We start from the raw sequence: 21,490 nt of genomic DNA on the forward strand, positions 1-21,490 counted from the left end.
ATATCTGGAACCTTCATATCTACTCATTTGGATGTAACCATAAGGGATATGGAGGAAAAGGATAATCATAAACAACATTATCACCCCTTATTTGGCACCTGTACATAGGAACTCAGATGCAGAGCCCCAGGCCAGAGAGTGCTTAAGACACCTCCACAGGGAACCAAGGAACTAAAAAGGACTGAGGGAAGTACATACATTCATTAGTAGTGACCACAATAATAAAAAGAGACTCACGAATGTGTTCGTGCATCGCTGCTCACCGTGTTGCACTTGGCTCAGAGTCTCTTCTTACTGACATGGAAAAGATGTTCTATTTTACCTTTATCTTCTTGGTTCTCAAGCTTCCCTTTCTTTTTTGCGGTTTTACTAACCCCACGTTCTTTTGGAGAATAAAAGACAAAAACAATAGTCTGGGCGATGAAGATACTGATTGTTTCTTTTCCATTTATACCAAGCCTGGATATATGAAGAACAAGCATTTCAGTGGGAATCTAGACAAGAAGTAAGTTCAATTTTTTTTTCATTTGCTTATTTTATTTTATCGTGATAGATAAAAAAAGAATTCTAAGGAGATTGGGATGTAGACCATGATTCTACTCATCCTCTGACTCTGCTGCTTGTCCCTCTTCCAGGGCCTGACTAAAATTTATTCCCTGATTTACTGCTGTTTATTTTCCCAGTTCTTTTGGTTTAGGGAGTATCTTGTTTGTAATTTTTCAGTCAGTTTCCAGGTAGAGGCTGGATGAGTGACCCACACTATCTTCCTTGCTCCTTTAAAGATTGCCTTAATATGACAGTTCCTATCTTATAGCATAATGTGATGTCCCAGGGAAACACAGTACTAAACACTGATTTTTCAAAAGAGGCTATAGTACATTTGTCCTTTTTTTTTTGTCTGGTAGTGTTTCTTCCCTCGGCATATAGGCTCATTCCTGCACATCTGATTTGGGCGAAACTGCCCTGACTGTTGGTTACATGTGTTGGAAAGACACACAAGTTTGTTCAAATAATATATCTGTCATAATTTCAAAACTGTTTCCTTCTATGGTTCCTGTAGCTGGAACAGGAATGGCAGCACTATGTCTGTTCAAAATGAGAACTTTATCATTTCCTTTACATTCTGTCTCATATGCACAGCCACATTTTTGTTGTTACAGCAATGTTAGGGTGTCTTTCAAAGTTCTAAGTTAGAAATTTATAAACCATCCACCTTTCCCAGCAATTTGTTAATGTGTTGGTAGAGAGTGTGCTCTTGCAAGAAATTACATCCTGTTTCCATTTCCATATGATAACATAAAAAGATGGTGTCTGTAGTACCTGTTAACCATGAGGAGAAGGAAGGCTAAGCTTACAATTCTATGTTTCCACAGACTGAAGGGTCATTTACTGATTTCACATTTGCCTCATATCACTGCATATGTTTTACCTATTATGCCCATGTCACATTTAAATATTTCTTCTCTTTCCCTAATTATATAAAAAGCGTTTGTATATTGTGGCTATGAGTACACATATACTCTTTGGCTTAAATATTTGACAATAAGTTCTCTTTGTCAACGGAATTACTAAACATGTGATCCCAGCTGTGAAAACTGCAAATATGTCTCTTGCAATATGCTAAAGAAAAATGTCACGAATAACATTCTAAATGTTCTGTTAAACCATATTTCAAATGGGACATTTTTATGTGTGTGAGGATCAGCACAATGAAGTTTATCGTTTTAGATAAAGGATGTGTTCAGTTCTGAATAGAATACCTTGGGGATAAAATTCAAAACACAGAAGGATGATTGTGACTATGGATTTGGTAACTGAAGAAGCTCGGAAGAAATGGGAAACTGTGGAAAGAGATCATTGAATAGTTTTTTAAAAACACAAAATTCATGGTAAAATGTAACATGGAGAAGATAATCCATAATTCCCATTAATTGATATAGATTAGAAAAAATGTGGAGGACATTGAGTAGTTTGAACAAGAATATCTTCAGAAATAACTGTGTCATGTCTTACATAAGCCTGTTATAAACTAAACATCATTTCAGGTGAGCCTTGCCGGAGAAGTCAAGGAGAATGTTTGTAATTCACTTTCATTCATTTTAAAATTTAAATAAATAATGAATCAATATGCCTCAGTGATAGGAACTCCAGTTTTAAGAGTATGAGAAATTTTTTATTCAAAATTCTGACTATTGGGATGGCAACATTTTATGTTGTGTGCTTACATATTTACATGGAAATGTTTTAATTCAGTTTATGTTATGATCAGTAAAGAAGATAGAAAGACAAGCATTTCCTGTGAATTTCCCTGTCTTTCCTTTTTTAAAAAAAAGGAACTTGTTAATATAGAAACTGATTCATAGATACATGCATGCCTCAGTTATAAAAATGTTACTTTTTTCTGACAATTTTCTTCATTTCCATCGTGTACATATAATTTATTGCAGAGTGGTGTTATTGTGCATAAGTTCTATGTAACCTAGTACATTACATAGCAAACAAGTTTCCAAACCTATATTGTGCTTACACAGAATAGATTGCTGTATGGCTATTCAATATTATTTTATTAGAAATATTTGGATGTTTCTATCATGATTATATACATGCTGTCAAGTTGACAAAGCAAGTTAATTTATACAAGTAAAATACTGCATTATTAATCCACCTACATGGTGTTTTCTGTACTTGAAAAGAGATATAATAGTAGAACAAAGCAAGTAAAATGTCACAAGCTTTCCACACCCTCTTTTCTAATGGTCACTGATACAATATGCTATATATACATATATATATACATATATGCATTTTTATGATTGCAGTAATAAACAAAAGTATTTTAATTACATGTCAGTAAAACATAAAAGATTATATATAGAAACCTTCCAATTTAAAATGATCACATAAGTGTTAATAAAATTGAAGGAATGATTCCAAAAGAAAATATAAGCACTAATTTGTTTTAGGTGATCATTCTGTTTTCTTGTGTTGAGATAAAATATATTATTGGCTTGTTTAAAATATGAATGCAACATAGACTAATGTGACCATCCAATACCACAGTCAAGTCTACAATGTTGAGATTTCATTAGGAATCCCAAGTACTGTATCTTTTAGCTTTTATCATTTTACCATCTCTTCCCTACCCTACAGTTAAATCAAATTTCTATACTATACAATTATATTTGGCTTTGTATATAAATTAGATATTATGCTTTGTGCTCTATTATGCTTTTTTACTAAGAATAATATCTTCCAGGACCATCAACAATGTATAGAAAAGGCAAACTTCTATCACCTGCACTTATCTTATAAAATAAATTTTATACACTGTATTCAGATTATAGTTTCCACTTCTCCAAAATCCTCTCCTATACCCCTTAATTCTGAACCCACATCCTTTCTTTCTTTCATTAGAATAAAAAGAGTCATCTCAGAATAATAATAAAATATGATAAGGTAAAAAAAATCAGAGTAGAAAAAAATCTCCAGAAGAGAAAAATAAACAAGAAAATAAAAGAAAAAAGAACAAGCATGAGGAAACATATAAACAAAGAGATATACATATTCTTATATACAGGAATCCCATGAAGACAAAAAACTGGAAGCCATAATATAAAAACAACATCCAAGAACATCACTGAGTTCATTTGGTCATCTACTGCTTGGCATAGGGACTTCCTTTAGTGAGGTTTTGTACCCTCACTGAGACTCTGTTGGAGAGAACTAATTTTGTTTCCAAGTGGTTGTGAATTGGAGATAGCTTCTGGGATAACAGTAGAAGCTTTTGTGCACTTCTCCTTTGAGCACTGTAAAAACCAGTGCTCCCATACCTGTGCAGGCTCTGAGCATGCTGGAACAGCCTCGGTGTGTGCATATGAGCATCAGCATTCTGTTCAGAGGGCCTGATTCCTTCACGTTCTCCATCCACTACGATTCCTACAATCCTGCCTCTTTCTTTTCCATGGGGTTCCTTGAGCCCTGAAGTGACGGATTAATGAGACATTCTGTTGGACTTGGTGCACCAAGTGCTCTGCGTTCTCTCACTCTCATCCTGTTGCCCAGCTGATACCTGAGCAATAAACAGATGTATACAGTAAAATATTGTGAGGATTCATTTTGTGGCCATGTACCATTAGCATGATAGTAGCTTTTTGTTTTCCTCTAGGTCCTTGGCCCAGCTGGTCTCAGGTTGTTGGCAACCACAGCAGTGTCAGACATAGGTTCCAACTCTTGGAATGGGCCTAAAAACAAATCATAGTTATTTGGTTATCCCCACAAGCGTTGTGCCATTATTTTCTCTGGTCATTTTGCAGGCAGGTCATCATTATGGATCTTACAGTTTGTAATTGGATAGTTATTTATTTACCTTTCCTTTTCGGTAGCACACAGAGAATCTTGGAGTTCAATGAACAGTAATCAGTAGAAATAAAGGCTCTAGGTAGGCATCAGCTAGACTTCTTCATCTTCAGTAAACTTTATAAAAGTTGTATTCAGCCACATTGCCTTACCAACCATATATAGAGAGATGTCTATAGCCATGGCAAAGTCTGGGTTTTTTTAGGGGTTCCATTGGAGCCACTTGGTTAATTAGTCAATAAGATTTAACCCATTTCTCACAACAAAAGAAGCTCCATTTGATGACAGATAACATAGTTGGGACTTGGTCTCCTTTATAATTTGGAAATTTCATTTAGATCACCTTCAGAGACATACATAAACACACGCATATATATATATATATATATATATATTACATATATGGAATGTGTATATATATATTTATGTGTGATATACATATATGTGTGTGCATACACACATATGTGTAAAATACATATATTATATATATGTATATACACATAAAAATATAATGTATATATATATACACACACACACATAGAGAGAGGGGTGGGAGAGAGGGAGAGAGAGAGAGAGAGAGAGAGAGAGAGAGAGAGAGAGAGAGAGAGAGAGAGAGAGAGAGATGGGCTCGTAGTATTTTTTATTTCCATCCAACGAACATGATCGAACTTTTGGAAATGAGCCTCAAAGTAATGTGCTAGATAGTTTTATGTCAACTTGGCAGGAGCTAAAACCTGAGAGGAGGGAACCACAATTAAGATAACATCTCTGTAAAATTTGGATGTAGACACGCCTATGGGGTATTTTCTTAATTAATGATTGATGGGTGATAGCCCAGCCCGTTATGAATGGAACAATTTCTGGTCTTGTGGTCCTGGGGAGTGTTAAAAATAGAGAAGATATCAGAAACATGCCAGTAACACCTTTCTATGGCCTCTACATCAGACACTGCCTCTAGGTTCCTGACATTTGAGTTCCTTGTTTGACTTTCATCATGAATAGGGATATGGAAGTGTGAGACAAATGATTTCTCTCCTCCTCAACTTGCTTTTTGGTCATGGAGGTTCATTGCAGCAACAGAAACTCAAGACAGTTAGTATAGATGGATTTTGAGGGAGATCTATGCCAAGCATCTTGAGGAAATACTACATTGATTGCTGTGCAATATTTAATGCCCACTATCAGGAAATGGAACATGAGTGTCACAATTACTATGCATTCTTGTAGCAGGAGCTGTTATGTGTATGATTAATGTTGGTCATTTTGACTGATAAAAAATAAAATTTCAAAGCACTTTTGATTTGCACTTCCCTGGTAACTAATTACATTTAACATTTCTTTATGTGCTTCTCAGATGTTTGTGTCACCACTATTGATAATTCTATTTATTTCTGTAACCCATTTTAATTGAGTTGTTTTATTGATATCCAGTTTTGTTTGTCCTTTACTGAAGTTAGATATTAGCCCTCAATCAGTGAAAAAAAATCAAAGTCTATAGCTTAGGACTCTGTCCAAATGGTGGCGTGTTTTGCCATAGAACAGTTTTTCTGTTTTCATAAGGTCCAATTTATTAATTCTTCTTGATGCCTGCACTATTAGTGTTCTATGCACAAAAAAAAAAACTTTTGCTCTTCCAATGAGTTCCAGACTATTCGACGACTTTTTATCAGATCTAGTGCATCAGGCCTTATGTTGACATCTTTGGTCCACTTGGAATTGAGTTTTGTGCATGGTGATAGGTATGGATGTGCTTGTGTTATCCATGCAGCCATTCAGTTTGGTCAGCATTACTATTGAAGATGCTTTCTTTTTCCAGTGTGTATTTCTTGATCCCTTATCAAAAATCATGTGTCTGAAGGTGTGTGGGCTTATGTCTAGGTCTTCCATTCCACCATATTGGACAGTGTATCTGTTTTGTGCCTGAATCATTCTTTTTTTATTACTATAGTTCTGTAGTGAAATGTGAGATGAGGGATGGTGACAATTTCAGTAATTATGCCATCACTTAGGATTATTTTCCTATCCTGTGTTTTTCCTCTGTTAACATACAAACCTGAATGCTTTCAAATTCTAAAATAGCTAATTTATAAACACACATCTATATTACTTTACTTATTTAACCTCAGCACAGTAGTTGCAGTGGGTTAATTGGAGCGCTCATTTTAATGACACACATCTGTCACCAGTACGGAATGGCCAGAGAACAGGAAAAATATGGCATAATTTCAGGACTATTTTGTAAGAAAAATAATTCTAATAAATAAAGGAATAATTAATTCCCTTCAGAGAAAAAAAAAGTAATTCAAACAAAACATGAGAACTAGAAGACTGTAGGGAACACGGATGGCTAATTCAAACCAATGCCAGCTTTACCGCCACAAAGTACGTCTAGTTACTTGAACATGTGCTGTAGTCACAAATCGACAAGATAGTTACCACCAGTTAAAGTGTGTTACACGAAAGACAAAAGATGAAGTGAATGTTTAGAGACAGGACATATCAGGACGAATGTGAGCCAACTAGAACCCAAGGCCGGTTTCCAAGTAGAGAGGATGACTGAGTCAGTACAACATGAGTGTCCACATGAAATGAAGGGGAAAGTTGTTGTCACCGATCTTACATCACTCAATATTTCACAGCCTCAAAAAGAAAAAGAAAAAGGAATAAAGTGTGTGGAGAGAAGGAGGGAGAGTAATAATTGGTGTTTTGTTCGCATTTCTTAGGAATCCATTAGCCTTTTCAGAGCTGTTGACTCAGATAGATTCAACTGTCTGTGTAAAAATGTATAACACTCTATCTAGCAAATAAATCCCATTTGTTTTCTACACATGCTAGGATTAGAAGTATAACAAGAAGGCGTGGGCATATTCAGTGTTGACTAGAAAATATTTTCTTATCCCTGAATGGCACACAGATTTCTTCACCATATTCATGTTAAAAAAATTCATGTACTGGAGGAAATTTGAAAATTTACATAATCCCATCGGTATTAATTCATTTTAAAATGTAAGAATCCTTATATTCCCCCATGGGTCTTATATCTTTTTTAAATGTTATTTACCTTTATTTTATGTGCATCGATGTTTTGCCTGCATGTATGTCTATGTGAGTGTCAGATCTTGTAGTTACAAGCTGCCATGTGCTATGAGGATTTCAAGCCTGGTCTGCTGGGTGACCACAAACAGTGACATATGAGACATTTATCCAGATAGGTCTCATATTCTTATACAACAAAAAAAACTTGTATCACCATATCAATGGGTCAAAAGTACAAAAAAAAATTCCCATGAGAGCCTACGGCTTATGAATTCTTCCCTATGTGAACTCCCATGTGTTCCTGTAAAGTCCTTTTTCTTTCACTGTTGTAAGTTATATTTTCATTAAGTTCCATGACATCATCTTTACTGCAAAATTATTAAAAAGCTGTTTCCAAGTGGGACAACTGATAAGGTTCTAATTATTGCAGACATGTTTGATCAGTCTTGAGCAAGTAAGGAATAAAATGTATGTAAACACTGAGATGCATTTGAATTCTGCTGTGTGTATTGTCTTCTGGTTGAGACAATTTATAAACAGTGACTAATTATAAAAAGTCATTACTCAATGACTTTTTAAAAACCAAGATTTCAGTGCTTAACTAGCATTATTTATTTATGCTTAGAACCTAAATCTGTCCTGATAAGAGTATTCTGCTTTCAGGGTGACACTTAAAACAGTCCTCTTGATTTTGTCTACTTATTTTGCCATGGAAGAAATCAATAGGAACCCTCATATTTTACCCAACATTTCTCTGCTAGCTAAAGATGACTGTAATTTGTTTGCCGATCAATCAAAATCTGGTTTGCCCTTGAAACGAGTGGAACATAGTCCTAACTACCACTGTACAAATCAGAGAAGATATTTAATTGTACTTACAGGACCCATGTGGTCACGATCTGCCTATCTTGGAAGATACCTGTACATCTCCAGAACTCCAGAGGTAATGAAATGGTTTTTAATGAAATGCTATCTCACTTGAGACTGACTTTCTGAGTATCAAGGCAGGTTAAGAGGAAGAGACTGGGTTTGTGTCTACCCAGATTGATCAAGTATTCACATTCTTTCTTTGGCAAATACGTAAGCTAATCATGAATGAGCATAAAAGACAAGAGTAATGTGAAACGTTTTACCAGAAGACTTAACTTATCTGTATCTGTTTAGATAATCACAGGAAGTTGGATATGGTCTTAATAATGAGATGAAGGAGTCACACTTTCTAGAACTCTTAGAAGTTGCTTACCACACTTAGATCTTTGGCTTTGCATTATGCATTTCATCTCCTTCATATTGTTGCTTATGTTCTGTGTCCTTCAGCTTTACTGTGGTCATTTTCATCCTCTCCTGAGTGAACATGAACACTTTCCTTACCTCTACCAGATGTCTCCCAAGGACACATCTCTACCACTAGCCATGGTGTCCCTAGTGGTTTACTTCAGATGGAATTGGGTGGGAGCGATCATTTCAGATGATGACCATGGAATTCAGTTTCTTTCTGAACTGAGAGGAGAAATGCAAAGATCCACCATCTGCTTTGGATTTGTGATTATTATCACAAATGATATAACATTAAACTTCAAAATGGCTAATAAGTATTATAATCAGATCTTAACTGTCATCAGCAAAGGTTGTAATTGTTTATGGAGACAAAGAATCTAAAATACATCCTATCTTTATTGCGTGGAAACCTAGTAACATTATGAAAATCTGGGTCAGTGTGTCAAGATTTGATACAATAACAGTTACGGGTGATTCCTTGCTTGCCCCCACTTATGGAACTCTTGTTTTTTCACATCATCATACTGAGATGCCAGGTTTCAGACAATTTATACATACAGTTCACCCTTCAAACTACAGTGATGATTTTTCCTTTGCTAGACGATGGGTGGATTCGTTTCAATTATTCTTTGCCACCGTTTAATTGTAAGAAATTGAAAACCTGTCCATCTGAAACTGTATGGACGTGGTTATTCAGGCCACCCCTTGGAATGTCCATGAGTGGCACATCTTATAACGTATACAATGCTGTGCATGCTGTGGCCCACTCACTCCATGAGATGCTTCTTCAACAAGTAGAGGGGCCAGGGAACACTGGAAAGAATATGGAATTTGACTCCTGGAAGGTAATGGCATATATACATTCTATGTATACACATTATACTATATGACATTCTTTAAAAGAACCATATTATCTAAATACATATGAGAAGGAACCTAGCTCCAAATTTAATATATTTACATCTCTGTCAAGACAGATCACATTAGTATCATAAATTATGATGCAGTCAACACTGGCACCCAAGTAAGCATTTCACAATCTAAGTAAATAACCATTTAAAATATTCAAACAACACATGCATCTCATGTTTTTAACATTTAAAAATTACATCATGAAATTCCTAAGTTGCAATAAGAAAATTATTTGTATTTTATGTGATCAAAAAGTTGCTGATCAACGTAATGAATAAATCTCAAATAATATCAAGCAGTTCCGCCACTTTATGAACCATTAATCCTGTCAGTTCCATAGGTAATGATCAAATAACACTGTTGGCCCACAGAAGTAGATACTGTTTCACTAATCTCCAGGCATAAAATTTAAATGTGTATGTGTTAGGGCATATCCATTGAGAAAATGATATATTTAAAACATACCAAAACATCACATGTACATGAATGTTTTCCATTTTTCACTACTGAGTTACCTCTGATAAAGTTAGATTTTAGAAAAGGATAATGGAATTTAGGGGGCATTTCAGACTTTATATTTTCTGTCCTAATGTGAATGCAGCAATGAAACTAAAATGACAAATATGTTTTAGATGCTCTCTTTTCTGAAGAACATAAAATTTGTAAATCCTGCTGGAGACCTGGTGAACATGAATCACAATTTAAAACTGGATACAGAATATGACATATTCTTTATCTTGAATTTTATGAAGTACATGGGACTTAAAATAAAAATAGGACAGTTTTCCGGTCATTTTCCAAGAGGTCAACAACTATACATGTCTGATGAACTGATAGATTGGGCCACAGATATCAGAGAGGTAATTTAGTCTTAATGTTAATGCTTTACATGTAGGACAACTACCTAAAAATCTAATGGTCTACTTGTGCTCTTTCACAGTGTAGAAGTTTTGACACTTATTCATTTATTGAAAAACTTTTCTCCTTCCTATATTCATTCTTTCTCTTTCCATCTCTCCTCTCTCTCTCCTCTCCTCTCTCTGTCTCTCTCTCTCTCTGTCTCTCTCTCTCTCTGTCTCTCTCTCTCTCTCTCTCTCTCTCTCTCTCTCATGTTTCATGATATTAAAATCACAGTACATTTATACTATTCATCAGAAAAAAGATATTATGCTTTATAATGTGATACATGTGTGTAAAAGAGGTCTTTCAGTAGCTCCATGTAGTGAGTCACTAGAGCTTTTGTTATTTATGTTATTTCTATAACATATCTGATTTTCTGCAGACTCAACCCTCAATATGTAGTATGCCTTGCAAGCCAGGACTCAGAAAATCCCCTCGTGAAGGAATGGCTGTCTGCTGTTTTGATTGCAACCCCTGCCTAGAAAATGAAATTTCCAACATGACAAGTAAAGATACGTTTAACTAAAATAACAAACAGATTATTTTCTTATCCTGTATTTACATCATTCTCAAAATATCTATGAGGGGATGGAAAAGATAAATCTCATTATAAAGTTAAAACCAACACTACCCCCAAGTAATATACTCTCTGACTCTTGAAATACTTTTTGTCTCATCATTCTTGAATTCATGAACCTAATATTTTCTCATACATTTCTCTAGAGTCCTAGTTATTACTGCATCATCTCCTCTTTCTACTTTTCAATTGTACTAAAAATATAGACGCTATGCATTCTAAACTTCCCAGAACACCTAAGGTTTCTAACAATGACTATATGCTCAATGACATTGTATTTTGTTTTAGTATAGCATGCATTTTTGTATTGTGTTATAGTAATCAATAGTATCATTTGTGAGTTGCAGTTTCCCTTGTATTGTAGTACACATGTGGGTTTGGAGGCCAAGATATGGAACTCTGAATAAAGCTTATATTCTAAAGTTCATTATAAGTATGCACAGAGACATTTTAGTTAAATTAGTGGGTACATAATACATTGAGGTTCATAAAAAGTTTGAAAACTGTGCTATTACTAGATTATTAGAAAATTTAGTGCTGGAATTGATAGCTATTTAAGTAGTTAGATACCACTCCACAAAATAGAAATGGAGGGCCGGATGCCAAACTCAGGCTAGGCCACAGTCATCTCTAACTAACCTCACAAACACCCAACAAAGAAAAAGAATTTCAGACTAATTTCTCTCATAAACATTGATGCAAAAATACTCAATAAAACACTTTCAAACTGAATACAAGAACACATCAAAGATATCATTCACTTTGACCAAGTAGGCTTCATTCTAGGCATGCAGGGATGGTTCAATATATGAAAATCCATCAATGTAATCCACCATATAAACAAACGAATAAAAAACCACATGATTGTCTCCTTAGATGCTGAAAAAGCACTTGACAAAATCCAACACCCATTCATGTATAAACTCTTGGCTAGATTAGGCATACAAGGCACATACCTAAACATAATAAAGGCTACATACGGCAAGCCAATAGACAACATCAAATTAAATGGAGAGAAAATCAAGGAAATTCACTAAAATCAGGGACTAGACAAGGCTGCCTACTGTCTCCATATCTGTTAAATATAGTACTTGAAGTTCTAGCTAGAGCAATAAGACAACAAAAGGAGTCAAGGGGTTCCACATCAGAAAGGAGGAAGTCAAATTATTCCTACTCTCAGATGATATGATAGTATACAATAAGTGACCCCCAAAATTCCAACAGAGAACTCCTACAGCTGATAAACAACTTCAGTGCAGTGGCTGGATTCAAAATTAACTCAAAAAAATTCAGTAGCCTTCCTAGGCTAGACTTCAAGAACTATATTGAGGAGATATGTAGAGAGCATACAGGCTTCTCTTCTCCCTGGGTTCAGTGGAATTGATTTAAGTGTCTCTGTGTTTAGGTTGATATTGGCCTATTCTATATATTTTCTTTACTCTGTTTAGGTACATGCCTTGTATCCCCAATCACGCTAAGACTGACCTGAAAGGGTGTTGGTTTTGTCAAATGCTTTTCCAGCATCTAAGGAGATGATCATATGGGTTTTTTTTGTTGTTGTTGTTCTTTCATTTTGTTTATATGATGAATTACGTTGATGGATTTCTGAATATTGAACCACCCTGCATCCTGGAATGAAGCCTACTTGGTCATGGTGGATGAGATTTGTGATGTGTTCTTGGATTTGGGTTGCATGTATTTTATTGAGTTTTGTTGTGTTGTTTTGTTTCTGTTTTTGTTTTTGTTTTTTGCATCAGTGTTCATGTGGGAAATTGGTCTGAAATTCCCTTTCTTTGATGGGTATTTTGTGGCTTTCAGATTAAGGTGACTTTGGCTTTATAAAATGAGTTTGGTAGTGATCCTTGTTTCTACTTTGTGGAATACTTTGAGGAGTACTCCTATTAGTTCTTCTTTGAATGTCTGTTAGAATTCTGTGCTGAATTCAACTGGCCCTTGGATTTTTTTGTTCTGGAGACTTTTGATGAATGCTTCTATTTCGTTAGATGATATAGTACTATTTAATTTGTTTGCCTGCTCTTGATTCAACTTTGGTAAGTGGAATTTATCAAGAAAATTGTCCATATTGTTTTTATTTTCAAATTTGGTGGCATATAGACTTTTAAAGTAAGACCTAATGGTTCATTAGGTTTCCTAGGTATCTGCCATATCTTTGTCCTTTCATTTCTGGTTTTTCTTTTTATTTCAGTGCTTTCTGTCCTCCTTTTAGTTCGCTTAGTGAAGCATTTGTCTATTTTTGTTGATTTTTCTTTTAGAACCAGCTCTTAAGTTGAGTCTTTGAATTGTTTTCTTTATTTCTAACTTATTGATTTCAGCCTTCAGATTGATTATTTCCAGCCATCTAGTCCTCTGGGATGTTTGTGCTTCTTTTTTCTAGGACGTTCAGTTTTTCCATTAAGTTCCTTATATGAGATGTTGCCAATTTCTTTTTGAAGGCACGTAGTGCTATGACCTTTCTTCTTAGCACTGCTTTCATTGTGTACCATGGGTTTGGGTATGTTGTGCCTTCATTTTCATTGCTTTTTAGGCAATCCTTGATTTGTCTCTCTGATCCAGTTATTATTGAGTAAAGCAATGTTCAGTTTCCCTGTGTATATAGATTTTTTAAAATCTATTGTTGTTGAAGTTCAACTTCAGACCATGGTGGTCTGATAATTTTCAGTGGTTTATTTCAGTTTTCTCATATCTGTAGAGGCTCTAACTTTGGACAGTTGAGGCCATTGATGCTAAGAGATATTAGTGACCTACCATTGTTAATTCCTTCTATTGTGGCATTGGTGGAGATAGAGTGTGACTGTACTTGGTTTGGCTGTTGTAAAGTTTTCTATATCCTAGGTTTTTTGGGTGGAGTTGAACTCATTGGGTTGGAGTTTTCAATAGTATCTTCTATAGGGCTGAGTTGGTGCATAGATATTGTTTAAATTTGTTTTTGTCATGAAATATCTTGTTTTTTTTCATCTTTGATGATTGAAAGTTTTGATGGACATAGTCGTATGTGTTGACATCTGTGGCCTATTAGTGTCTGCATGACATTAACCTAGGTCCTTCTGGCTTTCGTAGTTTGTCTTGAGAAGTCAGGAGTGATTCTGATGTGTCTTCCTTTATATCTTACTTGGCCTTTTTCCCTTGATGCTTTTAATATTCTTACCTTGTGCTGTAGATTAAGTGTATTGATTATTATGTGGTGGGAGGAATTTCTTTTCTGGTCTAGTCTGTTTGGTGTTCTATAAACCTCTTCTAATTTTAAGGGCATTTTTTTCCTTAGGTTGGGGAGATTTTCTTCTATTATTTTCTTGAAGATATTTCCAGTTCTTTGAAGCTAGAATATTCTTTTTTCATCTAGTCCTATTATTCTGAGATTACCTTTTTGTGATGTCTTTGATTTCTAGGAGTTCTGGGTCACACATCTTTCTGTTTTAATATTTTCTTTGAGAGATGTATCAACTTCTTCATTGTATCTTCAGCACCTGAGGTTCTCTCCTCCTTCTCTTGAATTTAGTTAGTGATACTTACCTCTGTGATTCCTGATGTCTTCTCTATGTTTTCCATATCCAGGGTTTTCTCAGCTTTTGTTTTCTTAATTGATTCTAATTCCCTTTTCATGTCCTGAACAGCTTCCACCACCGCCACACATAGGGGGAGATCTGATGGCTTATGGCATAAGAAGAAGGCTGGCGACTGCTATGATGGCATGATTGGGTTAGGTGCTGATGAAAGTTGGGACTCTGAAATTGACACATGGAGCCCATCAGAATGGCAAATAGCTCATGAAACACCTGGTGGTTCTAGATACGATTATTCCTATGCAGGGGGTCATGGCTAACTAGGGTGATCTTGGCAGACCTATTACTGCCACACAAGCAACTAGTCCCAAAGATTTTGCTGGGTCTATTCTTGGCAAAGGTTGTCAGAATATTAAACAGATCCATCATGAGTCGGGAGCATTGTTCAAACTTGATGAGCCTTTAGGAGCATCCAAAGGTTGGATCATTACCATTAAGGGAACACAGGGCCAGGCTGAGAATGCACAGCATTTGCTGCAGAACAGTATGGAGCAGTATGCAGGCATTGAAGGATTCTAATGCAATGTTTTTTATAGTGGGAAGCAGTATTCTGGGAAACTTCTCTAAGACTAGTAAAGAACTGAAGGACTCCTGTATCTTTTTATTTTAATCTGCTTCTGTCTAAAGAGCCAACATTTTACTCTGCTGCATAGGTGTTCTGCATTTGAGGTGTAGCAAAACTTTTTCTGTTCACCAGATGTAATGTTTTAGTTCTTTGCAAACAGGTGAGGAAGGAATACAAAACTAACATGGAAATTTTGAAACAGCTGCAGAGTGGATGAATCTTATTTTTTCTTCATTGTTGGTGGCTTAAATATCCTCCCTGTGTAATTATTGTGAACACTTTGATTTGTGGTTACTGTTACACCATGGTGGTGGGGGGTGGGGGACAGAAAGGAAAGTACTAAGTCCACATGTCCCTGGCATTTCTTCAGAGCAGTGTTCAGAATGCGATGCTCTTTCATAATAAATGTTTCATGAATTTGAAAATAAATTTAGTGGATCTATTTTTGGTGGTCTTTTTCTAAAGACAATTTTTAAATGATGGTTGAATTTTCTTCCCACCCCAAAAAAACTAAACACTAAGTTCAATTATCAGCAGGGCCTCTGTTGCACTAAATGCAACTCTTGGATATAGACAAAACACATTGGCAAATTCAGTTTGGGTGATTTCTTAATGGTTGGAAAGACTTGGATTGACATAAGTTTCCATCACATACTCATTCTTATAATAAGCTTGTGGTTGTGTTTGTTTTAGCAAATGTTTGCCACTACTTTCAGCAGTTTTCTCTTAGTTGTAAAGAACTACAGTGGGGATCTATACTACAGGAGTTAAGCATCTTAAGTGTATGCCAGAAGCCTGATGGGCAGTGAGGTTTATTAACCAGAATAACACTTGAGTATGGAAGTGGTTGATACTGAGTAAATTCTGTTTATTTTTATTAGATAAGTTCTCACCTATATACTTAAAGCTGCCAACACACTAGTATCTTGTTAGCTGAATTTTGTAAATACATAGAGATTAGATAGATAAATAGATAGATGATAGATAGATAGATAGATGGATAGATAGATAGATAGATGCTCATTTTTCCATTAAATGCACAATGAAAGAAAAAGGTGTACCATTTCTCTGTTGTGTACTGAATTATGTAGAAAATGTTTATGAATGATTCAAAGATGGAAAGAGTTGCTGCGGATGTTTTGTGTACTACCTTGGCATCTGCATTGATAGTTCTAAACCCACATCTAAATAAAACTCCCATGATGTTAAGAGAAAGAGAATATATTGTTTTCTCCATCTATGGTGGTTGAGAGGTTAGCTGAGTATAGTAGTGTGGGATAGCATCTGTGGTCCTTTAGAGTTTGCAACACATCTACCCAGGCCTTTCTGGCTTTTAGAGTCTCTGTTGAGAAGGTGGGTGTAATTCTAATAGGTCTCCCTGATGTTATAACTTACTTGGATTGTTTCTGTTGCCACTTTTAATAATTTTTTTACTCTATATTTAATGTTTTAACTATTACATAGTCGTGGAGTTTTCCTTTCTGTTCTAATCTATCTGGTGGTCTGTACATTTCTTGTATGTTCATAGGCATCTGCTTCTTTAGGTTAGAGAAATTTTCTTCTGTGACCTTGTTGAAATATTTTCTGGGCTGTTCTGCTGGGAGCCTTCTCCTTCTATTCTTATTCTACTCAGGCTTGGTCTTTTCATACTGTCCCAGATTTCCTAGAAAGTTTGTTTCAGGAACATTTTAACATTTTCTTTGACCAATGTATCCATCTCTTCTATTGTATCTTCTATGCCTGATAGTCTTTCTTTCATCTCTTGTATTCTGTTGGTAATGGTTGTGTCTCTAGGTCCTGTTCACTTCCATAGGTTTTCCATCTCCAGGATCTCTCCGTTTCTGTTTTCTTTATTGCTTCTACTTCCATTTTCAGGTCTGGAACAGTTTTATTCATTTTATTCACCTGATAATTGTATTTTTCTGTATTTCTTTTAAAAATTATTCATTTCCTATTCAAAAAACTCTACCACCTGATTTCCGAATTTAACTTTGTTAGATGGGTAGCTTCTGGATATTTCCTCCTGGTTTCTGGTTTCTCTCTGGTCTTCTGGATTGAGTGCCTTCAGGTTCTTGTGACCAGTGAGTCCTCAGAGCCAGGAGAATCTCTGCCATTTTTTTCCTTTTTCTTCTTCTTCTTTCTTTGGACTACAGGACATCTGAAACTTTGAGTACCAATGCTGCCTCTTGGGATCCTAGAGTTTCGGTAGTATCTGGGAAAGCAGAGATTTTTCTGGAGTCCCTGGTGCTACTGTGGTATCCAGAAAGGCAGTGTTGTGGTGTTAATTTTGTTCTTAAACTCACATGTAGGCATTTGTGTATGCAGTGGTTATGGGTATAGGTGCTGATTTCTAGCTTGGTCTTCAATGGGTGACAATTTTGTATCTTGTTTTCTGTTTCCTCTCTAGATATTGAGAGAGTGTGTTGATTGAGTGTTCCCTGCTTTTCTGTTCCTCTTGGCTTGGATGTTTCTGGGAAAGCCTTGCTAGTATTGGAGGCTTACTAATAGGAGGTCAGCATGTAATTCCTTGAGTGATCCACAAGAGTGGGCAAGGTTTAGGGGAAGCTCTGCCTTGTGTTTTGTTTCAGTGCTTGAGGAGTCCCTGAGAATTGTGTCTGAGATAAAAGAGAGAGTGAGGAAGCCCTGTGGAGAGCCTACCTGGTCCATTGACAGGCATGGCTTGTGGATTAGGAGAAGATGTCTCTTCTATTTATAGTCATTAATGCTTGAATATGCAACATTTTATAATACTTTGTGGCTTTTAAAGCGATAGAAAAATAGAGTATTTGAGTACTGCTACTTACCGGTTTAGATAACACTGTTTAGCATAATTACAAAGCAAATACAAACTGACCAACAATGTACTTTCTTTAATGCAAAGACTCAGCACTGGAAAGGTACTGTCACATTTAAGTTTGATCTCTAACTCATTTCAGTTGAAAGAAATTTGAATATATTACAGTGTGAGTTACAAAGATAAGGGTGAAACAAAGTTTCCATCAAGTAATTATATGTAAAAAGAAGCATTTTCTGAATTTATGAAACATTATGAGCAGCATGTTATTTCTCAATAAATGCTCCAACATTGGGAGCATTAGATGGTCAAATCTACAGAAATTAGTGAAACTCTCAGATAATATGCCCTTCTAATATTCAAACATTCAAGCAGAAAACAAGGATGGTATTATTGGCATGTAGAGAACTTAAATTGTAATTATTTGCTTTTCTCCTTGCTTCCTTGATATTACGATTGCTTTTGTCTTATTTTATTTTTCACATTATAATAAAACTACATACTTTCCCTTGTACCGATCCTTCCTCTAAAACTTTCCATACTTCCACACTCCTTGCTCTCTTTCAAATCCATGGCCTTTGTTTTCATTAATTGCTGTTGTATGCAAATATTTTGTGTATATAAGTATATTTCTAAATACACCCAGTTCAGTCTGTATAGTATTACTATTTTCAGGACTGACCATTTTGTTATCCAAAAGTCATCAGCTGGTGTGTTCTTCTCTGGTGAGGGCAAATTCTCACACGTCTAATATTCCTTAGTTGCTCTCATCTGTTGTGTCAGGTCCATTGTTTTTTGTCTTCAGCTTTTGTTTAAGCAGCTATTTTAGTGATATTTTTTGAATGTTGCTTAGAACCTTCCTAGAAGACATATTCTCCATCAACCCTCCAACTCTTATAAAACTCAAACCTTCTCTTCTGTAGTTTTCCAAGCTTTATATGAGGGACTGGGTTTGTAAATGTATCCACTGGACAGGAGTCCAAAACTCTAAATTTTCATTGGTTGTAGTTTGCTCTAATGGTCTCTGTCTGTTTCAAAGATAACTTTCCAAGACAAGTGGTGATGAATATATTTACCTATGTGTAAAGATAAATATTAGAAAATAGTTAAGGATTGTTGTAGTAGTTTAGCAAAGTGTCAATTGTAGATGCTTTTCCATATTATAGAGTGTTACAGTTCATAAGTCATGGAAGCTACATGAGGCCACATATGGGTCCAAAGTTGTAGCTGATAGATGAAATTATTCATGGAAGTAACTTGTCCTAAGTTTTTTTAATTCATAATATACAAAATTATGAATACCAAATGTGTATTTCCATGAATAACCCAAGCTACTATATGTTATTGTAAAAACTTGACTATTATGTGACAGTACAGTATTGTTTTTGAAAAATACCAAAAATTCCTTGACTGTGTAAAGCAAATATGAACAAAAGCTTACAAAAAGAAGATAAACATTGAAAATTGGGATTAAAGTTCATGCAGCCTCCACAGTTAATATCTGTATACCACAAGAGTTAAGTCTAGTTTAGCTATGATTTCCCAATATATTAATTTAGTGTTTCTGGTGAATAATATGGAAAACCTAAATTGATAATACTTTCCACTCTACACTAGATATGGAACAATGTGTGAAGTGTCCAGATGATCACTACGCCAACACAGATCAAACGCACTGCATCAAAAAACTGGTGACATTTCTGGATTATGAAGACCCCTTGGGAATGGTTCTGGCTGGCGTGGCTCTTTTCTTCTCTGCTCTTACAGCTGTTGTACTCTGTGTCTTCTTGAAACACCAAGACACTCCCATAGTCAAGGCCAATAACAGAACACTCAGCTATGTCTTGCTCATCTCCCTCATATTTTCCTTTCTCTGTCCCTTGCTCTACATTGGCCATCCCCGTGTGTCCACCTGCATCCTACAACAGATCACATTTGCCATTGTGTTTACTGTGGCTGCCTCTACCGTCTTGGCCAAGACAATTACAGTAGTACTCGCATTCAAGGTCACTGTTCCAGGAAGAAGGATGAGGCGGCTTCTGGTGTCAGGGGCACCTAACTTGATCATTCCCATATGCACTATGATTCAACTTATTATTTGTGTAATGTGGATGGCAACGTCTCCTCCATTTGTTCATGCTGATGTACATATGGTACATGGCCACATCATCATTGTTTGCGACAAAGGTTCTGTTATTGCTTTCTACGGCATGCTGGGATACATGGGATCTATTGCCCTAGCAAGTTTCACTGTGGCTTTCCTGGCAAGAAATCTACCTGACACCTTCAATGAAGCCAAGTTCCTGACATTCAGCATGCTGGTGTTCTGCAGTGTCTGGGTCACTTTCCTCCTTGTCTACCACAGCACAAAAGGCAAGGTTACAGTGGCTGTGGAGGTGTTTTGCATCTTGGCCTCAAGTGCAGGGCTGCTTCTTTGCATCTTTGTTCCAAAGTGCTACATTATTTTGTTAAGGCCACAAATAAATTCTTTTCACAAGTTCAGGAACTTGCATGCTAAAGCTGAAAATGTTCACTAAATTTAATTAGCTCATTAACTATAACAGGCATATCTATAAGACAACAAGATCATTATATCTCAGCAAATATTATGTCAAAATATGAGGTGTCTACCATGAAAAAATACACAGAATAGGCTGCATAATACAGTTCTCATACATGACCTGGACCTCTGTTTATTGTATCAAATCTTGTAATCACTATTATATCTGTAATTTTTTTCATTATTGATTTATATAGTATGTGATTATTGGAAATAGGCATTATAAATTATGTCATTGTGGAAAATATCCAGAAAAACATCACTTTATGGAACGTATGTACAGATAGAACTTAATAAGGAAAGACATTATGTTAATATAGCACTGCAGAGAGCTACAAGAAATAGTTAAATAATTTTCTATGTGAAGTAATAACCCATAATTTAGGAAGATAAGAATAATGATGTTATAACATAACTAATTGCTTTCCAATTTAATTTGAAGACTGCCAAAGAGGAAAATATTTCATGCCTTAAAGTGTAATGCTGTTGAAAAACCTCATGACCGATTATCTAACTGGGTCTATAATATAACACTGTTTTTTTCTAAGTGATTGGAGTAACAAATTCCTGTCTGTATACCTGTGTTTATATTCAAAGACATGGGCTGCTCTGGAAATTAGAAGATGTCATAGAAGCTTATTTATGTCATAGAAAGCACCCAGTTGAGAAAAGCATAGATGCCATAACACCTGGGTGCTACAACCAAAATAGAACATCTAACCAAATGCCCTAACCATCAAGGCTTAGGGAACATCTTGGCATAGAAGTCAGAAGAATTTAAGAGCCAGTAACTAAGCAATGATGAGAAATGCTATATTTAAAACATGATGTTGCTCTTACAGTTCTGATTACTTGACAAAATATCCACAAAATCAAATAGACTCAGGAGATCTTCTTTAAGACCCTTCCCAAGATGCTAAAAAGATATAGG

The 21,490-nt window shown here is 35.6% G+C and overlaps 1 pseudogene; it reads left to right on the forward strand.

Annotated features, from left to right (window-relative positions):
- Positions 1–308: 308 nt before the first annotated feature.
- On the forward strand, positions 309–20,536 carry LOC127203507 (vomeronasal type-2 receptor 116-like; annotated as a pseudogene).
- Positions 20,537–21,490: the final 954 nt, after the last annotated feature.

Source organism: Acomys russatus, chromosome 19 (genome assembly GCF_903995435.1).
Source record: "Acomys russatus chromosome 19, mAcoRus1.1, whole genome shotgun sequence".
Classification (NCBI taxonomy): domain Eukaryota; kingdom Metazoa; phylum Chordata; class Mammalia; order Rodentia; family Muridae; genus Acomys; species Acomys russatus.